Here is a 21,355-nt window from a genome sequence, read left to right as displayed (position 1 = left end):
GTGCGAACACAAATGGAACTGGTACGTAAATCCGGTATACAAAAAAAAAAAGAAAAAAGATGATTGGCTGATTGCCAACAGAATATATTTTTTCGTACTTTTAAAATTTGACGTTCTTTAAAAAAAATAAAAACTGTGAAGAAAACAAGTAATAGTTCAATCTGTATTGTTAATGTTTTGAAATAATAACTAGAATATTAACGTGATATTTTAAAGAAGTCAGACTGTAGCGGATAAGTTATTTTGTACAATATGCAACTTATACGCATTTTACGAAGCTAAGTTGAATTTTTGGACTATGTCCCATTACCTCACTCTAGAAACTTAAAGGTGTCCGATTTTCATTTGTTAATTAAGAAATTATATTCTACACATATCCAACAAATTTAATCAAAATCAGATTATTTTTGACTAAGTCAAAGAGCAAAAATAGTATAGAAAATTGGTTCCCAAGTTAACAGATGAGCTTTTCTTATTATTTTCGTGACCTCATTGTGACTTTGACTCTCCATAAACTAATCACTTTTATGCTGAGTCACAGTAAAAATGTATACCAGTTTTCGTCGATGTGCATTCAGCCATTTTGGAGAAATCCTGCTGTTAAAAACACAAACACAGTGGCGAAAACATAACATCCATCCACCATCGGTAGCGACGATAATAAGTCTAATAATAAAAGAAACTACAGAGGTAACAGTGGTAAGTTTTCGGAATATCGGTCTTTCCCTGCATAAAACAAGTCAATGGTGAAGTTTTTGTTGAGTTGGTAGACAAGTCATCTTCAGGACGACCCTACAAGAAACGTATTAGTACCCTATCAAATCTCAAGTCAGCTTCATGTATTACGACTATGCAGCTCACAAATGGGAGTATTAGGTTCACAGTACACTTCTGAATCTCATTTACATAGGACTGGCTACCGAACTTGAAAAAGAAACAAAAGAAGATAAGGATGGAAGTGGACATATCACTTGACCTAGATAACGATCACAAAGCAAACAAACCTGTCTCGATTTTACACTGAGAATAAAATCATTACATTACTAGCTTCACTTCTTTGTCTATCGAAAGCTAGGTGTTTGAATAGAAACCCAGTTTTTACCTTGAAAGATTTCCTTTAGTTAACTTCCGAATACTATTTTTATCACTATGTTATAATAGAGTAATATTTTGTGATTACAAATTCTGGTTTTACTTCTTTTGCCAATGAGGGAGCCATTAATGTACGGATTTTATTCTTCATATAAAGTCGAGACAGTTTAGTCTGCTACGTGTCCATTTTCATTTATATCCCGTTTGGTTCCTTTTTTTCAAGTTTGGTAGCCAGCCATATATCATTTTATTACTTAGTGATAAAGTTTTTCCTAATATTTCTCTGTTTACTTTATATAAGATAATGTAGGTGGGTTACTAGGTTATAAATTCTAATAAAATTTATAAATTTTGGAAAGAATAATAACAAAATGCGTTGTCGAAGATCGTGAAAACTGTTTTGATATATGAAATAACAATAAAATTAGTTATTTCTAAGACTAGATAGGCGCTAGACCTGTTCAAAAAATGATAATTATCCTTATAATGAAAGAAAATAAGAAATCTCGGTTTTGATTGTTCGCCAGTTATTGAATTTGGGACGCTCTGGGTAGCTGAAAAGCGACATATACATCGGAGATAGAGCAACTATGCCAGGTAACTCTTAATATCAAACTTCTGATTATCTATAGAGTAGAAAATCCAGACGACTTATATTGCTTTAATACAGACTTCTGCGCCATCTCTACACGAAGAGTACTAGCTAACGCACTCTCCGGTAGTTGGCTAGTAGATTCACTGTCCAACTTTCTTAATTTCCAATATATACGTTTCAGCAAACATCCAGCTACAATGTTCCACCATCAATAACATTATTTCATGTCGCATTCTATGTAAACTCATTAACCAGGTTCACGGCGCTGTGTAGTACATGCCTTTCTACACATTGTACTAAGAAGCGATTGTTTGCATAATCTGATAGTGGCGATCATGTCAAAGTCATCAATAGTTAAATAATGTTCCAACATTATACTTCTTTTGTTGTATGGCTACATTAAATCTTCTCAATAATTACTTTTTAATTAACAAAACTCATTATTTCAGCAGAATGGTTTTTGTTTCTACATTACTCTCTTAATCCCAAGATGTCCAAGTCCTCAGAGGTGTGAGATTTCATAAGGTAAAAAAAACTGAAACGCACAAAAAAGAAGGAAGAAAATGGGAAGCAATAATTTTACAAGTATGTGAGAAAATGGTAAAAAGGGAAAATTAAGGCTATTTTTATACTGTAATTGAAGGCCATGGGAAAAGGTTATAGATAAAATGCAGAAAATTAACAAGATATTGTTTAACTTTATGATTAAAAACTAAGTTATCTGTGCTGTGTCCATCACAGGTACCGAAGCCCAAATTTTAGCGTTTTAGACCGTCGGTACAAATATCTGACTTTTTTGTATGCTACAAAAACAATTAACAAAAGTTACTATTGAGTATTTCTAATGTTTAATCAGAAATTGAATTGAAGAGCTTTACAAGTTAGATTTTTTTATAACAGGCGCAATATTCTGAATAGAGCGTCGAATAATCAGGCAAATGTTCGAAAACAAACTAATGTTGCATAATAGAACTGCTGTTAGCGGTAACTTGGGAAAAATAGAAAATATTTCTTTTACTACTGACTCAAAGTCCTGCATGGCCAGGTAGTTAAGGCGCTCGAGTCGTAATTCGGAGGTTGCGGGTTCGAATCCCCGTCACACCAAACATGCTCGCCCTTTCAGCCGTGGGGCGTTATAAACTTACGGTCAATCACACCATTCGTTGGTAAAAGAGTAGCCCAAGAGTTGGCGGTGGGTGGTGATGACTAGCTGCCTTCCCTCTAGTCTTACACTTGGGCTAGTTTTTTTTACCAACGGTAGGCCCGGCATGGCCAAGCGCGTTAAGGCGTACGTGCGACTCGTAATCTGAGGGTCGCGGGTTCGCATCCGCGTCACGCCAAACATGCTCGCTCTCCCAGCCGTGGGGGCGTTATAATGTTACAGTCAATCCCACTATTCGTTTGTAAAAGAGTAGCCCAAGAGTTGGCGGTGATGACTAGCTGCCTTCCCTCTAGTCTTATACTGCTAAATTAGGGCCGGCTAGCACAGATAGCCCTCGAGTAGCTTTGTGCGAAATTCCAAAACGCACATTTTACCAACGAATAGTGGGATTGAGCATCACATTATAACGCCCCCACGGCTGAAAGGGCGGGCATGTTTAGCGCGACGGGGATTCGAACCCGTGACCCTCCGATTACGAGTCGAACGTCTTAACCCACCTGGCCATGCCGGGCCTTCTACTTATTGATGAATTGCACTAAATAAAACTTTGTTTTAATAAAGTTCTATGGTTAATTTTGAGTTCCTACTTCTTGTTCTTATTTTCCGACTCATATCTTGCTTGTTGTGTTATTCCAAGATTATGTATATTCACTTTTTAAAGTTATAAACAAACTGCGATTTATGACTACGTCATATAAGCCAACCACATTATCGCGTACGCTAGGCTTAGTTTCGTATTCGTCAATAAGTATCATTTTTTAATTTACAATTTATAATTCGAATTTTAATTATTTGATTTATTTAATCCTAGTTTCGTGGATTTTAAATTTTTGACACTTAACACCAAGAGTATAAGTTACTGAATGGTAAGAGTCTGAAAAGAAGCGTCCTTACAAACACAATTTCAATTAGTTATGGTTAAAGTTTTATAATTAATTAGCGTTTTTTGTTCTTTTTACCATGCGCGTTAGAAAATTAGCAAAAGCTAAACTTTTAGACGATGGCGTGTTGATATTACGCAACATGCCTCCCAAAACCATCAAAACAAAAGCGGTACGAAGACAGCACAGAGTAATATACAATCGGAAGATAAAGGCGATAACACAGAAGCAAGTATGACTACATGTTTATCACAGACAGAGAAGCCTTAAACAAGATTAGGCAATCCCAGCCATGCGAACAGCAGTCAAAGCAATTATAACATTGACAAGTGTAACTCTCATACCACTGCTACATCTCATGCTAGTACACCAACACAACACAAAACGTATGTTGATAACAAAGGGGAAAAGACATTCAAAGAACCTTGGAAGAGTAAATATAAATGGATCATTTATAATGATGAGGAAGACGCCATGTTCTGCGAGTACTGTCAAACATTTCCAGAAGTTGCTGATACAGAAAGCCAGTGGTAACTTGTGAGAGAAAGCACAGTTTTCGAAAAGATACAATAAAATTCCACCAGAAAAGTAGAACACATGTAAAATGTGGTACACCAGTCACAGCAATAGCTGCATCCAATTCAATTCTCATGACCAATGTACTCAAGTACGTGAACGCAGATAATATTAAAAAACACTACTTATCTGTTAAATACTGCATAGTATATCGTAGAAACGCATATGGCATTCTAAAATTTTCTGACCCTTTGCAAACTGCAAAATGAAAAAAGTGTAAATTTGAACAAAAACTTACCTCAGTGACCACAGTTGCAAAAATTTTGTGATGTCCATAGCAGTTATTAAGTAGAAAACCATAGAACAGGCTGCAGCTGCTAAATATTACTCTATACTTGCTGATGGTTCCACAGATGCTGCAATAACCGAGCAAGAGGTATGTTCGATTTGTGCATAATGCTACGCCAGCCACTAAACTGGCACAGATTAGAGCTGTTGATTCATCTACTTGTCAAATATATACAAGCATAAAATCTACTATTTCTTCCATTGGAATAAGTCCCGAAATTACGTCTTAAAAAGATTGACTTGAATCTTGATGGAACAAATGTTAACATGGGCAACAAGTCAGAAGTGTAGGTCTTAGTGTCCTCTTTCTTTCTCTCCCTCTCTCTCTCTCTCTCTCACACACACACACACACACACACACACTTGTGAACAAATCACAATCTAGAGCTTGCTATTTTGAATGTGGAAATGATACACCTTACCTGGAGAGATTCAATGACACCCTCAATTGTGTATTCAAGCTCTACTACTACTACTCATCAAAACATAAAAGAGAACTGTATAATACTGCTGTAATTTTAGATACAAGTTGGTACACTATGGAAGCATATAACAAATCAGATGGCTTGTTATTTGCAATTCTGCTTTAAGATCTCTTTCTCAAAATATCAAAACAATTATTGTTCACTTGGAGAATATTGCTGGTACTGGTGGTCGAAAAGACAGTGTTAAAGTAAAGAGAATCCTGTAACTGTTCAGACAAGAGAGTTTTATACTTTATGATTGATAACTGAGCTGCTATGAATGCCATGTCACAAGCATTAAGCTTAAGACAACCTTTCATCACTGAAGTGATCTCAAGATTGACAACTGCTTTGCTTAGGTTGGTAAGCCTCAAATCCACACCAGATCCAAGTCTGAAGACTTTCTTGAAGAAACACAAGCATGGAAATTCAAGACTTGAAATTTAAAGAATAATTTATAAAAGGGACCATAAAACCCTGTAGATTGAAATGGTTGATGGACATATGGTCTAAATTGACGCAAGATTTAGGAAGTTACAGAGTCCACCATTCAATAGTTTTTGTTAGTGTTGAACTTCACCACCTAGCCACATGACACCTAAAATTAGTGAACCAGAGAGAAACAGGGGAAGCTACTTTTGGAAAATGTTTTTTCTTCCAGATGCTTGTGTCAAAACGAGAACTTCATCTCAGCTATAAATTTATGGTGGCTTACTGAGAGGAAAACCAGCACAATTTTTTTATGGTTTCGCATGTTGTTAAGATAATGATGCCCATTTGAGTTAGCTAACGTAGAGAGAGAATTTTCAATCAAGAAAATTAAAACTGGAAACGTGAACTATATCAAGAAAGATTAAATACCATCATGGAAGTTTATATGGTTGAAATAATTCAATGCTGTACCTGTAGTACACCATTAGCTAGATTTTGATCCTGGCCATTGGCATGTGGACGGGCATGTAGTGTCGGTGCCTGAATCACCCATGAGTAGTGAAACTGTTGTTAATTTAGGCTGAGAAGTGGCTTGTTAAATTGAAGGATTTTAGACAGTGCCAACTGAGAACCAATTAAAGGTCATTATGAAATATGGACGATACTGTTTAGTCAGATTGTTTGACAGTACTTTAAGAATATCTAGTCAATAAGTTTGATTTACATTTCAAATTACCTAGTTACAAGAATTAAAATACTGAAATACTCACCACATTACTCTATTCTGCTACACTAGTAAGAAAACCTTTTGTTGTGTTTGTCCTGACAGTGCATGTCAAATTACTTGAGTCTGTATTTATTTATTTATGGCAATTGTTTTTATGTAAAATTAACTATGAGGGAAATATTAATTATCAAGGGTGGTCGAAAATTAAACAATCTTCCTTCATCCTGTTCGAGATTAAGGATTAAGATTTTGAGAAAGATTATCGTTTTATCTGAGCCAAATGGGCGGATTTTATTATTGTAGAAATGATGATGACAAGGATAGTAAGTAAAAGTGAAGGCAAAGGCAAAAACAAAGAAGCAGGTTGTTGGAGAAGAAAATAGGTCAACAACGATTGTGGGCAATGTATCAAATCACACGAGCCTTATCAGGGCCAGAATGCGTTTAATTTACGTTTACCAAACATACAGGAAATGCATGCATTTTACTGGCATTCAAATACATTCATCTAGTAGACTTAATACCCACAAAATATGTTTTAAGCTGTAATATAGATTTCATCATTTTTTATTCTAATAAAATTTGGTCAAGAGAAAATGTAAAACAAAGGTCGTGTGGTCGCACTATGAATGTAAACAAGCCTACATATTGAACTTATTGATACCATTAACGTTTTTTGTAACCATCAGAAGCTAAAGTCATCCATGACAAGATGAAGAGTTGGCATTATGACAACGCTAATGAATCTTGTTTCAGAGTGAAGACATTGTGACCACAACTCAAAAGAAAATAAGTTTTAAAACTCAAGATACACTGGAACGCCCCCATGCAGAGATGAAAATAATCATGTCATGTACCTTATTGTAAAAAGTAAATGTCTTAAGACAATGATCCTTAAGCGTGACAGGCTACAAAGATGCTACACTGAGAAACATATCCATCGGCAGAATTATTTAACTGATTCAGTATAAAGAAATCAATTAAAGAATAGTTGCTCTCAGGGTGACGTCTGGGGAAAAAACAGGAAAATGTTATTTATTACTTATTCTCGGGTAAAAGAAAAATCTAATGCTCTATGTACAAAACTTGTAATAATCCTAATTTTGATAATGATCACAAGTGTTAAGTTGTCGTCAAAACAACGAAAAAGAACAATACATATGGTTTTATAAAGAGAGATAAATTAAGAAATATAACTACAGAAATTCTAAGTATATTCACAGGTTAAAATATGCCAGTAGTGTGATTTCTTACAATATTATAAGCTGTCTTCATTCCTTTTTGTGAGGTATGCTGCAAGTTCGTCCGAAAGGCTTGACTATGTGGTATTAACTATAGCCGTTAACCCTAATTTCACCGTAATATATCAGTACAAAAAAAAAAAAAAACATTAAAAATATTAGTTCTCCAAAAACATTGCAAATGAAATATTAAAATGTAAGAAATTAACCTGTATAAAAAGGTATTGTAAATTGCGGAAATTACTGTTCGGGTATCTGTTTAGGCCCAGTGATCAGTAGTGATAACAAATAAATTGCATATTCATAATTCAAACAGGGCCTGGCATGGCCTGGCGCGTTAAGGCGTGCGCTTCGTAATCTGAGGGTCGCGGGTTCGTGTCAGAAGTGCCAAACATGCTCGCCCTCCCAGCCGTGGGGGCGTTATAATGTGACTTTTTTCGTTGGTAAAAAGAGTAGTCCAAGAGTTGGCGGTGGGTGGTGATGACTAGCTGCCTTCCCTCTAGTCTTACACTGCTAAATTAGGGACGGCTAGTACAGATAGCCCTCGAGTAGCTTTGTGCGAAATTCCAAAAAAAAAATTAAAAAATAATTCAAACAACCTGTTTTGTATTGGTAGTTTCATAAAAAAAAATATGTTTGCAAAGAAACACTTGTGTTGTTATTGAACGTAAAAACGTGTACCTTGTTTAACAGTATTTGAACTATTTTTCTTCTCTCGGTAAGCTAGTTTTAGTTTTGTGAGGCGTTGATAAAGTTAATTCGCCATATACATAATAGTGCTAATAATTGTAAACTTAGTACTATCATTTTGATTAACAAATTAGCTATATTAGTGTTATGCAATAGAAAGTCTGATGATGGTTATAAAGATTATTAATGATTTAGTGTAATTTTAGGTGGAAATATTAATTTGGTTAATTCTGTTATCACAGGTCTCCAGTTTGAACAGTAGACGAGGTCTACGTTTTAGGATTTCTTATCGATTTTGAAAGCTATTGGTTTTCTGGAATACAGGTTATAGAACTTGTCACCATCAAGTTTCTTTCTTTGTTGTTAATAAAAAAACAACTACACAATGAGCTATCTCTACTGTGTCCACCATGTGTATCAAAACCTGATTTTCAACGTTATAAGCTGCTGAGCCACATAGGGGTGGGGGGTGGGGAGATTTAGTTATATAAAATCCTGTAAGCACTGGGGAATTCAGAATTCTAATCTAATTTAGAACAAAAATAAAATCCGTATTAAGAATTATACAGTGAGTGAGTTTGGTAACTTACATGTTGTGGGTATTATCTATATAGGATAGAGTGGTTCCCGGATGCATTTTCCGCTTCAATACTCGCTACACAAACAACAAATATGTCCCAAATGAAATGGTAGATGTGAACTACAAGATAAGATCTGAGACTCTCGTGCGAGTTTTATTTTAGAGCAATTCCATGTGTACGAATGAACCGTGGAGAGTTATTGACTTAAATGCCAAACGCAGTATAATACTGATCGACTAGTCACCCAGAGCCATCGTTACATAGGGACATTACAATTTCTTCAAATTAAATCTACACTGGATTACCTGCTGTATCGACTGCAGAAATCGACCCCCGGATTAAAACGTTGTATATCCGTTCAGTTGCCTCTGTCCCACAGCTGGACGTGACACTATAGAAAAGAATCAGTTTATATACAGGACAGATTTAACTGTGTTTACGTGTATAAAATCATAATGACTTAACTTCTTTAAATGTCTCGGTTTTCCAGTATTTTGCCGACTTTCGGGGTCGAAACCATAATTTTAAAGTATTGTTATACTGCATATTTAAATAGAGTTTCATAGAATGTTATATTTCTCACTATTCAGCCAAAACGAAGAGTTCTCGTACTGAACCAAAAGCTCATTAGACAGTTAACTTTGGGTGTAGAAAGGTAAGATTTGAAAAGCTAGTTCTAAACACATATCGCTTATTTCGAGCCACGTCGAACAAATTAAAAGGAATATCAAAACATAAACAAACAATTAGTATTATTTGTTTAATATAATAGTTTTCAGAGTTGTTGGATTTCCAATATTTCGACGTGGAAGCTATAATTTCTATTAAGCTTTGTTTATTTATAAACTGTTTGGAAAATAAATGCCTGATATTTTGACTTTTTTATCTGAAGTGAATTTGTGTAATATATAACTGAAGGCAGTGAAAATTTGCTTATATTTCTAAAGTATAGCCTCTAAATAAATATATGTATCAAGACGGTTACTGACGACAAAACAAAAATACTTCAAGTGTTAATAAATGCCACAATTATGTAATGTAATTTTATTAACACGTTCACACTGTTCAAAGGTTTACTTGTAGCGTTTTAAAAATCAAATTTGGTAAAAGAGTTATAATCCTATAATCCAGTTTGTCACTTTTACAACATTCATTATCAAAACGTATTCCAATAAAAAAATCAATTCTGATGAGAACAAACATTCGATATACAGACATGAACACTCGCTGGAGTACTCGTTGGTGATGAACGACAGAAAATTATTTTTTTCTTAACATAAAACTTTAAATGTGCAATAAAAAGGCATAACTGTACCAATATTGAAAAAAAACAAAAACGTCCTGTCTTCAAGAATTCTGTCAATATGAAATCATATGTCTCTCCAGACGACAGGTAGAGAGAACAAACAGTGATTGTATGACCCAAAGAAACACAAATGGCTACGGCCTCCAAGGGTGTGTTGAGTGGCAAAGACAGGGTGGGTACATGCTGATCAACCAACAGGCCACCCCTCCATGCACTCGTCCATCACATAGTCTGTCATTTCTGTACAAAGAAAACCGCTGAAAGATGACTGTATCGGCAGGTTTAAAAATGTTTCCTGCAAGGAAAGACACACAGGATGGTAGGAAGCAATCAGTGTTTTGATGTTATACAGATTAGAAAGTAAACCTCGACATTTCCATTGTATCAAGATGGCCATTTTTATTTACATGTAGGTGAATTTGGTGGAGAACTCTTCTGTTTACGACCACGTCTTTTTTCCTTACTGTCCTTATTCGAGGAAGGTTTATCGACCTCCATGGATCCTGCGCTGGGTCAATTGGGCAGGTCTTTTCTGTTGGAAGAGGATTCCAGTGACTGATGACGTAAATGAATGATCCTTTTGCATCTTGGGGTGGGAGAAAATGTATCCGAGGAAATGCCTGTACCCGGAACCAAAGGAAGTGGATCTTGGGATTTGTTGGAATTTATGTAAGGGACAGAGATGGGTGTTGAAGTTGCTTCATCAACTTTTTTAACCATGGAGGTCAAAAGACTTTTTCATTTGTTTTGAGAACGATTATTTTGGAGGCACAGAGAGATCTGTCTGCACTCCCACTGTAGTTGTGAAAAGAAGTGCAGCGGCATAGTCCGAGATGAAGTGGTGGACAGCAACTTTCGAGCCTCAGGATAAGTAAAGTTATGAATCGTTTTCAAACGCTGCACCTCTTTTTCTTCCAACCATTTAGGGCAAGAACGAAAGTAGGAGAAGTGAAAGCCAATGCAATTGGTGCAATGAGGGTCAGTTTCACACTCATAGGTATCATGGTCCTTGCCACCACAAACGAGCACGTGTCAGGGAATCACGATATGACGTCTTTGAATGACTGAACCGCTGGCACTGGAAACATCGGAGAGAGTTTGGAATGTATGGCCGTACCCTGCAATTAAGATAACCTGACTTGATGGTGACAGGTGGACGTGGTGATGTAAATGTCAGAACAAGGATATTGGTGGACATCGTAATTCCATCTTTGCGAGTGGAAATATGTCTCACTGCAGAAACTCCTTGAGTGGAGAAACCAGCGAGAATCTGACTCGGGGATGTTCTTCAAATCCCTCTCAACAATAACTCCTAGTGATGAATTCAAAGTAGCATGAGGTGTAACCTCAACAGGTATATCCCCAATTGCCTTTGCGTGCAAGAGGAGTTCACTGTGTTGAGATGTGGATGTTTCCAGCAATATGCTACCAGATCGAGGCTTCTTTACTAACTTTGGAGAGCCAGCAAGTCCCTCCAGTCTCTTCTGAATGAAAAAGAAAGACATTTGCCCTACAGGTTTGTCTGAAAGAGAATGTAAGATAAGAAAATGAGGTACAACGCGCGTTACAGATGTTGAAGATTGCTGCTCAGAATCTTTAAGACGTGGTCGTTTACGGCAAACACGTGGGTGGATGTTTAGATCCCACAGGAAGTAAATTGAAAGAACAGAACCTTCCCTGGGAGGTCCAATCACCACGTACAGGAATCCACACCGAGGGGAACTTTATGCTTGTAACGAAGGTAAAGAAGAAAAAAATTAAGTTGCGAGTGTCACCGAAGTAGCCGTTGAATTATTTTCATCACGTTTACGTCGGAACAGGGTATGAGTCCCTCAATAATTAAATTGAAATTTGAATATCACTAGGCCCCACCGATATTTTGCAGGCGTTTTTGTATGTAGTATAATGTGTGGATTACTATCTGAAATCTTGTTATTTGTGTAAACGTTTGTTTCCATCTTTCAATGGCTGTTGTTTTGTTTTTTTAATAACTGGTTCAGGCACGTCGGAACGTGTAAATCATTGGGAGGTGAATGAAATTTATATCAATAAAAACTGAAATTTTATTCCTTTTCACACAATAGCAGCTATTGCATTATACATACAAAATACAAATAAATTGGTGCGTGTTACTTTTAGTCTTAAGTCCTACAGAAAAAATAATAATTACGACTGGATGAGATTTAAATGAGTTCATCCCTGTACTTGGTCTTCATAAATAAAGTACAGAACTTGGGTTCTCAAATACGTGGCTGTCATTAGGCATAAAGCTACACAAAGGCCTTTCTATGCTCTGCCCACCACGGTATCGAAACCCGGTTTTTGGCGTGGTAAGCCTACAAACCTGTACTGCATATCCATCGGGGGAAAATAGAGAAAAAAGGTATTATAAGAGCTGGGAAACATCGAGTTCTACTTTGTAATTTCTGATCTGAAAGTCTGAAAAACTGGGCAAAACTAAATTTATTACCAGTCTTTAAAGCAGTCTTAAGAATTAACTGTACCAAAGTTCAGCATCCATTATTTACTTCACAAGCCACAGTAAAAAGTAAAGATAGTACTCATATTAAAATTAAATAACACTATCATAAGCAAACAACTTGTAATACTCTTGATAGAAGTTGTTCTTTGTAATTAAGTACGAAGCTGCACAATGGGCTATCTGTGATCTGCCCACCACGGGTACAGAAAGCCGATTTCTAGCACTGAGTCTGCAGAAATATTGCTGTTCCATTGGGGGACATCTTGATAGTAAGAAAGTTTATTAGAACTATATACAAAAATTAAACTACCATTATTGTATATTAGTTATCACTCTCTGAATAATATAGTTAAGGTCAAAAGAAACAAATGTCTGAATAACAAAAGTTGTAAGAATTCAGGGCGATGTCAAGTTTAAGTTGTTTTCTTGCCCGTTACTACATTCTTGCAATAAACTTCATTTTCTTACGAGAGTTAAAATAGAAACTGTCACTGTATTTTAAGTAACGTACTCCTGCGGCATTCCCCGCAGGACGCCCACCTACAGACATTCAGAATAAACTCTTAACTTTCTGACAAAAGTAATGGAGAACATATGAAAAAGAAGTCGTATTAAAAAGAAAAAGTAAACTTAAGCTTAACGTATATCCAACTTTAACAATACTTTCAAAGATGTACACATGTTTTTTATGAATTTCGCGCAAACCTCCACAAGGACTATCTGCGCGATGTACCTATGAAAAGGAATTGAATGTGCAGGTTATTAAATATACCGTGGAGGGAAAGTTTTTAGATAAGCAAGATAGAGATAAGGGAAACAACTTAATTTTGGATTAAAATACAGTGTCAGTTATTCACGACTAATTAAACTGTCGTGTCTGATTTTTTTTGTTTCTTAGTGCTTAATAAAAACCAAATTTAAAAACAGTTTGTACTAAATGCATTTTGTTACCCCACTGATCACGCAAATTAAAATATTGATTGAATTTGCATTTTAATAAGATTTTTATAACTTGAAAGAAATGTACATAACTATTACATTAACTGCTTACCAGTATTGTATTTCGTAAAATTCTAAGGTCAAATGCGAGAAATCAAGTCCATGAAACAAGGACTGTTTTTTCACGTTTATTGCAATAAGAGGATCGGTTAGACTAGAGTAATGACCTTGAGTAACGTCATTGTATTACCTTATAGGTGTAGACTTAACATGGTTTTTCTTACGGGTACTACTTGTGACTGTTAAAGGCTTCGCTTCACCAGTCCGGTTTATTTTAAATTTGTCGCAACCCGTTGAATGAAAAACAAATTATATAGCTCTGTAATAGCAAAACATAAGTAAACTATAAGCGTTTTACAAATAAAATTTGTAAAACCTATCTCCAGTAATCACACAAATAGTCCGATTATGCGGCTTTACACTAGAGAAACACTAACATAATCATTCGTACTTAGCTGAAACTTACTTCTAGCTTTTCTTTCTTCGTATACTGCGAGAAATGCAATATCATAAACTTTCCATATATTAATATTAATAATACGTGAAGTGACCCAGTTCTAATGAAACTAATTTTATTTCTTTACAAATTTATAATGAAATTATACACATTAAATAAACTACTAAATCTTACCTTTTTTACCCTAGTTTACTCTGTACGACATGAAAGAATAAACCACTACATAAATCTTCTGAGAGTTCAGTAAATTAAAATAAACTTTAAAATTACAGTCTAGATGAATTCAGACACTCCTACTCGATCACAATCCTGTTGGACAGTGAAAAACCCAGCACCCTCCTTAACAAGTTAAAAGCAATACCTACACAAAGAAAGGAAGCTGCAATGCCTCTTTTAAGCGCCCTCTATTGTACTATAGAAGAACAAACCAGTGTGTTTTTTTTAGATGAATGACCAGATTCAAGTGTCGAAACAAAACCGCGTGAAAATAACAAATAGTAATACATTTTCGTACATTTAAGAGTAACATATAAATTAGGGTTATGTCCCTAGAATAAAGTGTTAGACATTGCTGTAAAAAAACTGAACTACTGGTAAATCTATAACAGTTTGCCAACCTCTTTTCATAATTTATTTGGCTGTAAAAAAGTTTGAGTAAGTAAATGACTGAATCTTAAGGAAGTTAACTGTGGGAAAAGGAAGGAGCAACTGTCCTCTTCTTACAAGAAGATATAAAACACGAAACTGCTAGTTATAAGTTAACCATATTTTCTCAATGAAACAATAGCTTGTAACATATTGAGAGAGACAGTTGTCTTTTCTATTTGGCTTGTGTGATATTATCTTTATATATTGTTACGTATTATAATTTATTTCGGACAATTCTCAGATTTATTATGTTACGTACGATACGTATTACGATTTCAAATAACCGGAAGTTTGAATTTGAATTTGTGAACCTGACGATGACCGAAGAAGGTCGAAACGTTGTTCGCTCTTCTATGTAAAATATTTTCTCAACCCAAACGAGCCGTTTTTGCATATAAGTATTGATATGTATTAAATTTATATTTGCCAACAAGATTGGTACACACAGTTTTCGTTCTTAACACAAATATATTTTAATATATAAACAATAATAACCGTTATTACAAATTGTTATTAAAAATATTGGTTTATATACAAGAGTTTTACAAACTTTTAAACTATGCTGAGTCTTTTATCTGGTCTAGAACTGAATATTTTATCGATGATCCAAGTCCACGACGAGAAAATTAATTCTGAGTTCAAATTGTTACAGTTCGCTTGAGCTAGCTAACTCGGTTGGTCTCAGCAGCTTATAAGCTGACTTTCTAATGACGAAGATATTTAATGTTCTCGTAGAAATACTAACGTCTGAAGTTTATTCACGGAAGTTGAATGGTTTGTAATGTTCGAAATCTATAAACGTTCCTAGTCAGTTTTCCGATTAATAAGAGTTAACCATAATTATAGCTTCTACTCTCTCTCAGCGCTACGGTTTATATACTTTAAAGCGAGATTCTCAAATGTTCAATAATATTCGAAAATACGCTAGTGTTTTCCTAAAACATGTATTATTGATTCTTATACTCGAGAATCTTCTACAAATTTAGAGAATAGACAGGACATTCGCAATACACATTTAATAATATACGTTACACGCATTAAACTGAAACAAACATAGATATTAAAATAAATGTATAACAGTAAATCCGTCACAACATATATAAATAACTAGGTTTGTCTCTCACGAGTAATTTTTGTGAACTTTTAGTAACTAACAGCTTAAACAATGTTTCAACTGTACTTTATTGAATCTTAATTTCATTTGAGTTTATTTACATTTTAGTTTAATTTGGGGTTATTTTAGGTTTCATATTAATATATTTAACGTAACTCATGGGGAGATGAAACTGAGTTGATAAGAGAAATCTATTATTAAAGTTTTTTCAACTATCTTCTTATGATTTCAACACACCCACCACAAATCCTCGTTTTATTTTGCGGTACTATATTTTGATTTTGAATGTATTTGTTTCTTAATAAAGACGTTTTTATAACCACGTGTATTTCACTTTTTCTTCACTACAAACTCAGTTGGAATAAGGAAAGAAACATAAAACACACTCTGTAACTCAATATTCTCTGAAACTTCCTAACTTACTGCTCTGAAAGAATACCACACAATTGAATACTCGAAAGATGTAACAGCTACTTCTCCAACGGACAGACCAGGTGTAATCTCAGAAGGATGATGTAATGTAACAGAGAACTAAAACAGAAAAATAGCAGCGATTTTCGATCATGTGTTATGCGAAAACTGTACATACGTTGAAAAAACGGAAAGTTTAAAACTTTTATATATTAAAATAAGGTAGAAACATATATTATGCCTGCATACTACAGTTTTACTTTTTCCTCTGTTTCAGACTTGCCCTCAAGCTGATATTAAGCTTAAAATTTAAAGTCAATTAAAGTTTTACTGGTATACTAATCTGTACTGTACGAACTGTACTAACTATTAATAATAATCGTTATTATAAATATATATATATTTTGTTTATTCAAATATATTTGTGTTAAAAAAGAAAACTGTGTGTTCCAATCTTGTTGGCAAAGATACTAAACTTAATACATTTTAACTGCTAAATTAATTTTAAAATTTCCGGTTAAACAGGTTTTTAACTGCTACATTGTCAAATATTCCATTCTCGTTGAGTCTTCTTTATACTGTAGATTTCGACACTTATCTCTCATTTAATACATGGTCCTTTATCTCATGCTTGAGATCACTGACAGTCTTCCTTCTGTCCCAAAAACCACATAAACAAAGATACTTAACAGCAATATTTTAAATTTAGGTGTTCTGCCTCTTCCTTCCCCATTTTCAGATGTACCTGTCTTGGTATCACGATCTAGGATCTATCTGACAGTGTTTTGAAGTCTATAGTAATTTGTTGGAGACTCCAACCAGCGTCACATAAAGCTATTGTGCGAACTCTCTTCTTCACTGAGAATTTTCTACGCTTTTTGTACCGTAGTATGACAATACAACTTAATATATGGTGTTTAACATTTACTGTATAGTCAAGACACGGCATGGTGTATCATGACAGTTATTTCACACCCTAAATTTGATAAATATGTTCATTCAGGCAGAACCATTATGACATGCCTTTGGTAAAGGAAATTCTGAAGAGTGCTAAGTATTCTCGCCCTGGTTCATTTAATCGTTAACAGGAATCAGTGAAGCATTACCATAGTAATAAAATGTACATTCTGTTACTGCATGAAATAATTAGCCCATAAAATGGAAAAAATGACAAGATATTACCTTTTCCTAAGCATTTGCACAGTACTATACAAGATATAGCTTTTACGCTGCGTATCAGCATACAAAATGAAACATCCATTTTTGGATAAGAAATGTAAAATACAAAGTAAACGTTCTACAAAATCAGACTAACATAAAATATACCATTCATAATACTTGGGTCTCACTCTAGGAAAACAAAGTTTACAGAATTTCAATGCTAAATTCTGTGGTTTGATTGTCACGGTGGCATAATGAAGATGTCTAACGCCCAGGAGCAAAACATAATTTTGAGCCTCCCCCCCAAAAAAAAAAAAAATCAAACTCCACCCTCCCTTTAAATTCTTATTTTCTAACTTTTAATTCATGCAGTTACCCCATGCATGGCTGTTAAATATATAGATGCTACGGTTTATTTTTTATGAATTTGAATCACTAGTTAATTTAGACCTATGTTTTTATAGTAATATGTTGCTTATTATATTCTATATGGGCCGGCATGGCCTAGCGCGTTAAGGCGTGCGCTTCGTAATCTGAGGGTCGCGGCTTCGCGCCCGAGTCGCGTCAAACATACTCGCCCTCCCACTATTCGTTGGTACAAGAGTAGCCCAAGAGTTGGCTGTGGGTGGTGATGACTAGCTGCCTTCCCTCCAGTCTTACACTGGTAAATTGGGGACGGCTAGTGCTAATAGCCCTCGTGCAGCTTTGCACGAAATTCCAAACCAAACCACTTATCAAACAGGTTATCTGGTAATTCCATGAGTAAAAGTAAGAAAAAAACACTATCCAGATATTCGTCATCTTCTACATGACTGATGTCACTAAAGGATATCCAACACCACCAATGAGGATTGACCCTTGACAACATATGACTAATTTCATAATACAGTTGTAGTTCTAACAGCCAATATGTTTCCACAAATGAATTTTCTATACGCTTAACCTATAGTTTATAACATTTTTAGGAGAGAATGTTGACCAAGGATACTACCAATTTTCTGTCTTTTTACCACAACTTTGGCTCTAGGATAAAATAAAATGGCAAGGGCATAAATTAAGCTCTCTCTATAAACTACAAGAATTTGTTCAAATATTGATCTTAACCGTATCACAATAAAGACAGCGATGGTTTACAAACCTACATTTACTGTTTCTTTTGTGCAGCAACTTTGTCAAAACACAAAACGGAAAAAACACAAACACTTGTGTGTTATACTTTATCTCAAAAATTCGTTTTGACAGCTCTGCAGGATACCATACACTGACAAAATAGTTTGTTTTTTGAATTTCGCGTAAAGCTACACGAAACAAAAGAGTGTGCCAAAGACTTGTAGGTATTAATTTTCAATAAGCAAAGTAAATGCCTTTATAAGATTAAAAAAAAAAAAGATATGTAATACTTTTTTTTTCTCGTCTGGTTCAAGTGTCTGAGCAATTGTAAAATTGTCGTGAAAGCAGTTTCATGCTTTGTTGATTACATGCAAGATACTTGTAAGTAATATGTAACAGCTTGCTGTGTTTGTCTGGCTTCCATTTAAGTGATGCTTCTTGAACTAGTAAACTCGTACACGCGTTATAAGAAATTTAACAATGGTTCATAATACGAAAATACAATTGAATTTTTATTTGGCAGCTTGCTGGCTTCTCTTGTTTGGTCTTCACCCAGCCAGAAAGTTGGGTAAGAAATAGACTAGTTCATGATCCTTTCTTTTGCTGGAAGAATCCACTAGCACTGATATATTTGGGATAATTTGATGACAACGATCGTTCCTCTTCTTAGTTAATTACTGTATATTTTTTTTAAATAGCATGGCATATTTTAAGATTCTTATCAATTCGTAATTTTAAGCCTCTTTCCGAGTAGCTGAGGTTTTATTTTGTCATCAAGTTATTACTATTTTAGGGGATATTTTATGGTAGTTGGTTGATAAGGTAATTCTCATATACTGGTCAAGTTAATTTCTGTTTATGAGCTCCCTAGTATTCATGCAAGCCTGATTACCTACCCATAATTTGATATAGATGCGTCGAGGTTTTTAAGATACAACAGGGTAACCGCAGATCATCTGGTGTGGTCTTGCAGCTTATTAAATCAATTCCTTCAACACCATGGTATGATGTTCCAATTAAATCGGTTGAAGGATATTGAAAAGTTAATATTTATGCCATAAAATAACAGGAAAACAAAAGTTGAGTTTTTATTATCCTATACATTCTCTCTTAATGAGTTCCAACTGCCGTATTACGCAATATTTCTAACCTGTAAAACTACTAGACACAGTTCAAGTTTGTGAATGTTGAAGTCTTGTTTCCACTGCTTAAGTAGCTCAAATGATACACTACATTCTTAGAATTCTTATGGTATATTCCCATACACAAGCAATGTGAATTACTGTTAATGATCTAACAATGACTGTTGCAACTTGAAAAGCAGTCTTTGGAGAACGAAATACACTCGATTATTTATCTAACTACAGTTAGAAATATTTTTATATCCATATTGCAATACATAAAAAAATGCTCACAGCCTTATTTCCCCTACCGTCAACATTAGGACTGTCATTCTTAGTAATGCACTATTTCTAAGTTTCTATTGCTCACTAAATTTACGATAATCACAAGAAACAACATGTTCCATAAACTCCTATGATCCATTGCGAAATTTCACAACCACTCAGTGATGTCGTCTCTACCACGTTAGCTGATGTTTTAGAAATGTCACAGTAGACTGACTTAGAAAAACGTTTCACTAGACCATCTATAACGCTGAAGAAACGTAAAAACTAGAAACACAAGATGAAAATATGCTATACATCTTTACCAAGAGCAATCACACTTTATAAGAATGAAGTGACTAATCACCTGCTGCACTGGTAACCACAAACAACCCTATTGCTCTATGCCACAATTTTCACTGCAGCAAACACATTGCACATGATGATTATAAAGAAATTCCCTTATTTAAAATTACGGTATCTTAAAAACTAATTCTACTACTGAAAAACAAACAACAAACAAAAATCATTGGATATGTACACATTGAAAATCCTAAGTTTTATTCAGGAAGGTTTTGAACTTTGTAGGGGAATGTTTTTAATGGTTATTTTGTATGGATACCTAAACTGCTTTTTTTGCAAACTAGCACTATTTCCTCTCTCTCTCTCTCTCCCTTTCCGTAATTCAAGACCAGTGATTTTAATACGATGTATTGATGTGCAAGGAAACTTAACACAATTCAGAACAGATGACGTTAATGTTTTTTGTTTTTTTTACCTTATCTACTGAAGGCACAAAACAACTCCCCACGTTTATAAATATCTTTAAAGGGCCTGTGCTAGAGTTAAAATTAATAAAATCATCATCCCAATCATGTATTCATATACTCCAAATTTATTCATTTTAGATGTGGTAGCGGGAGCAGATGGAAATGATCAGTCAAGGTGTCATCTATTTGTTAGATACACCTTCCATACAGTCATTTTCTTCAACAACTGGAGTTTTCCTAGTGCAATCTTTTATGTTGCTCCTCCATGAATGACTTACTGATACAATTTATTCCTTTGTTGTTGTTTTTTTAAATTTCCAGTATAACAGCCCACAACAAAGTTTTTAAAGCTCTTAGAGATAACTCTGTCACACATGACTGTTATCATAGTCATGATTGTGTTTTGGGATTTTTTGTTTTGTTTTTAAATTAATATTGCTGTATGGATGTTCATGTTTTAGGGCTAAGAGTGATCTACACCAGTCTCCTGCAGTTTGTTTCACAATTCTTAGACAATGACTTTTTTTATTCCCCCTTTGCATAATGATCTTGCTTAATCTTGCACTACAATTTTAACCTGCGTTTGTATCCTATATATTTTGTTTTTATTACCCAAGTTCCAACAATCTTTCATAATTACATCTTCCTTTAAACACTGATCACTTATAAGGAAATTCTTTATAGAAAAAAAGCAATTTTGTGTGTGTATCAATGCTAATCTAGAATATTTTTTTGAGCTAGAAAGCACAAAATACATTATTATACTAAACATTACAAGAAATA

The 21,355-nt window shown here is 34.6% G+C and overlaps 1 protein-coding gene across 2 annotated transcripts in view; it reads right to left on the bottom strand.

Annotated features, from left to right (window-relative positions):
* LOC143252635 (dnaJ homolog subfamily B member 6-like) overlaps positions 1 to 14,315 on the bottom strand; it is a 74,781-nt gene extending 60,466 nt beyond the window's left edge. The window contains exons 1-2 of one of the 2 annotated variants that reach the window (XM_076505045.1): positions 14,148 to 14,315; positions 9,035 to 9,120 (exon numbers count right to left, since the gene is read on the bottom strand). The gene's annotated coding sequence lies outside the window, so the exon portion shown is untranslated. The remainder of the gene's footprint in view (positions 1 to 9,034; positions 9,121 to 14,147) is intronic. The other variant, XM_076505042.1, reaches the window with a different exon arrangement.
* Positions 14,316 to 21,355: the final 7,040 nt, after the last annotated feature.

The sequence above is a fragment of the Tachypleus tridentatus genome, chromosome 6, assembly GCF_004210375.1.
Source record: "Tachypleus tridentatus isolate NWPU-2018 chromosome 6, ASM421037v1, whole genome shotgun sequence".
Lineage (NCBI taxonomy): Eukaryota > Metazoa > Arthropoda > Merostomata > Xiphosura > Limulidae > Tachypleus > Tachypleus tridentatus.
The sequence above is the reverse complement of the archived record's forward strand: the minus strand, read 5'-3'. Positions and strand labels throughout refer to the sequence as shown.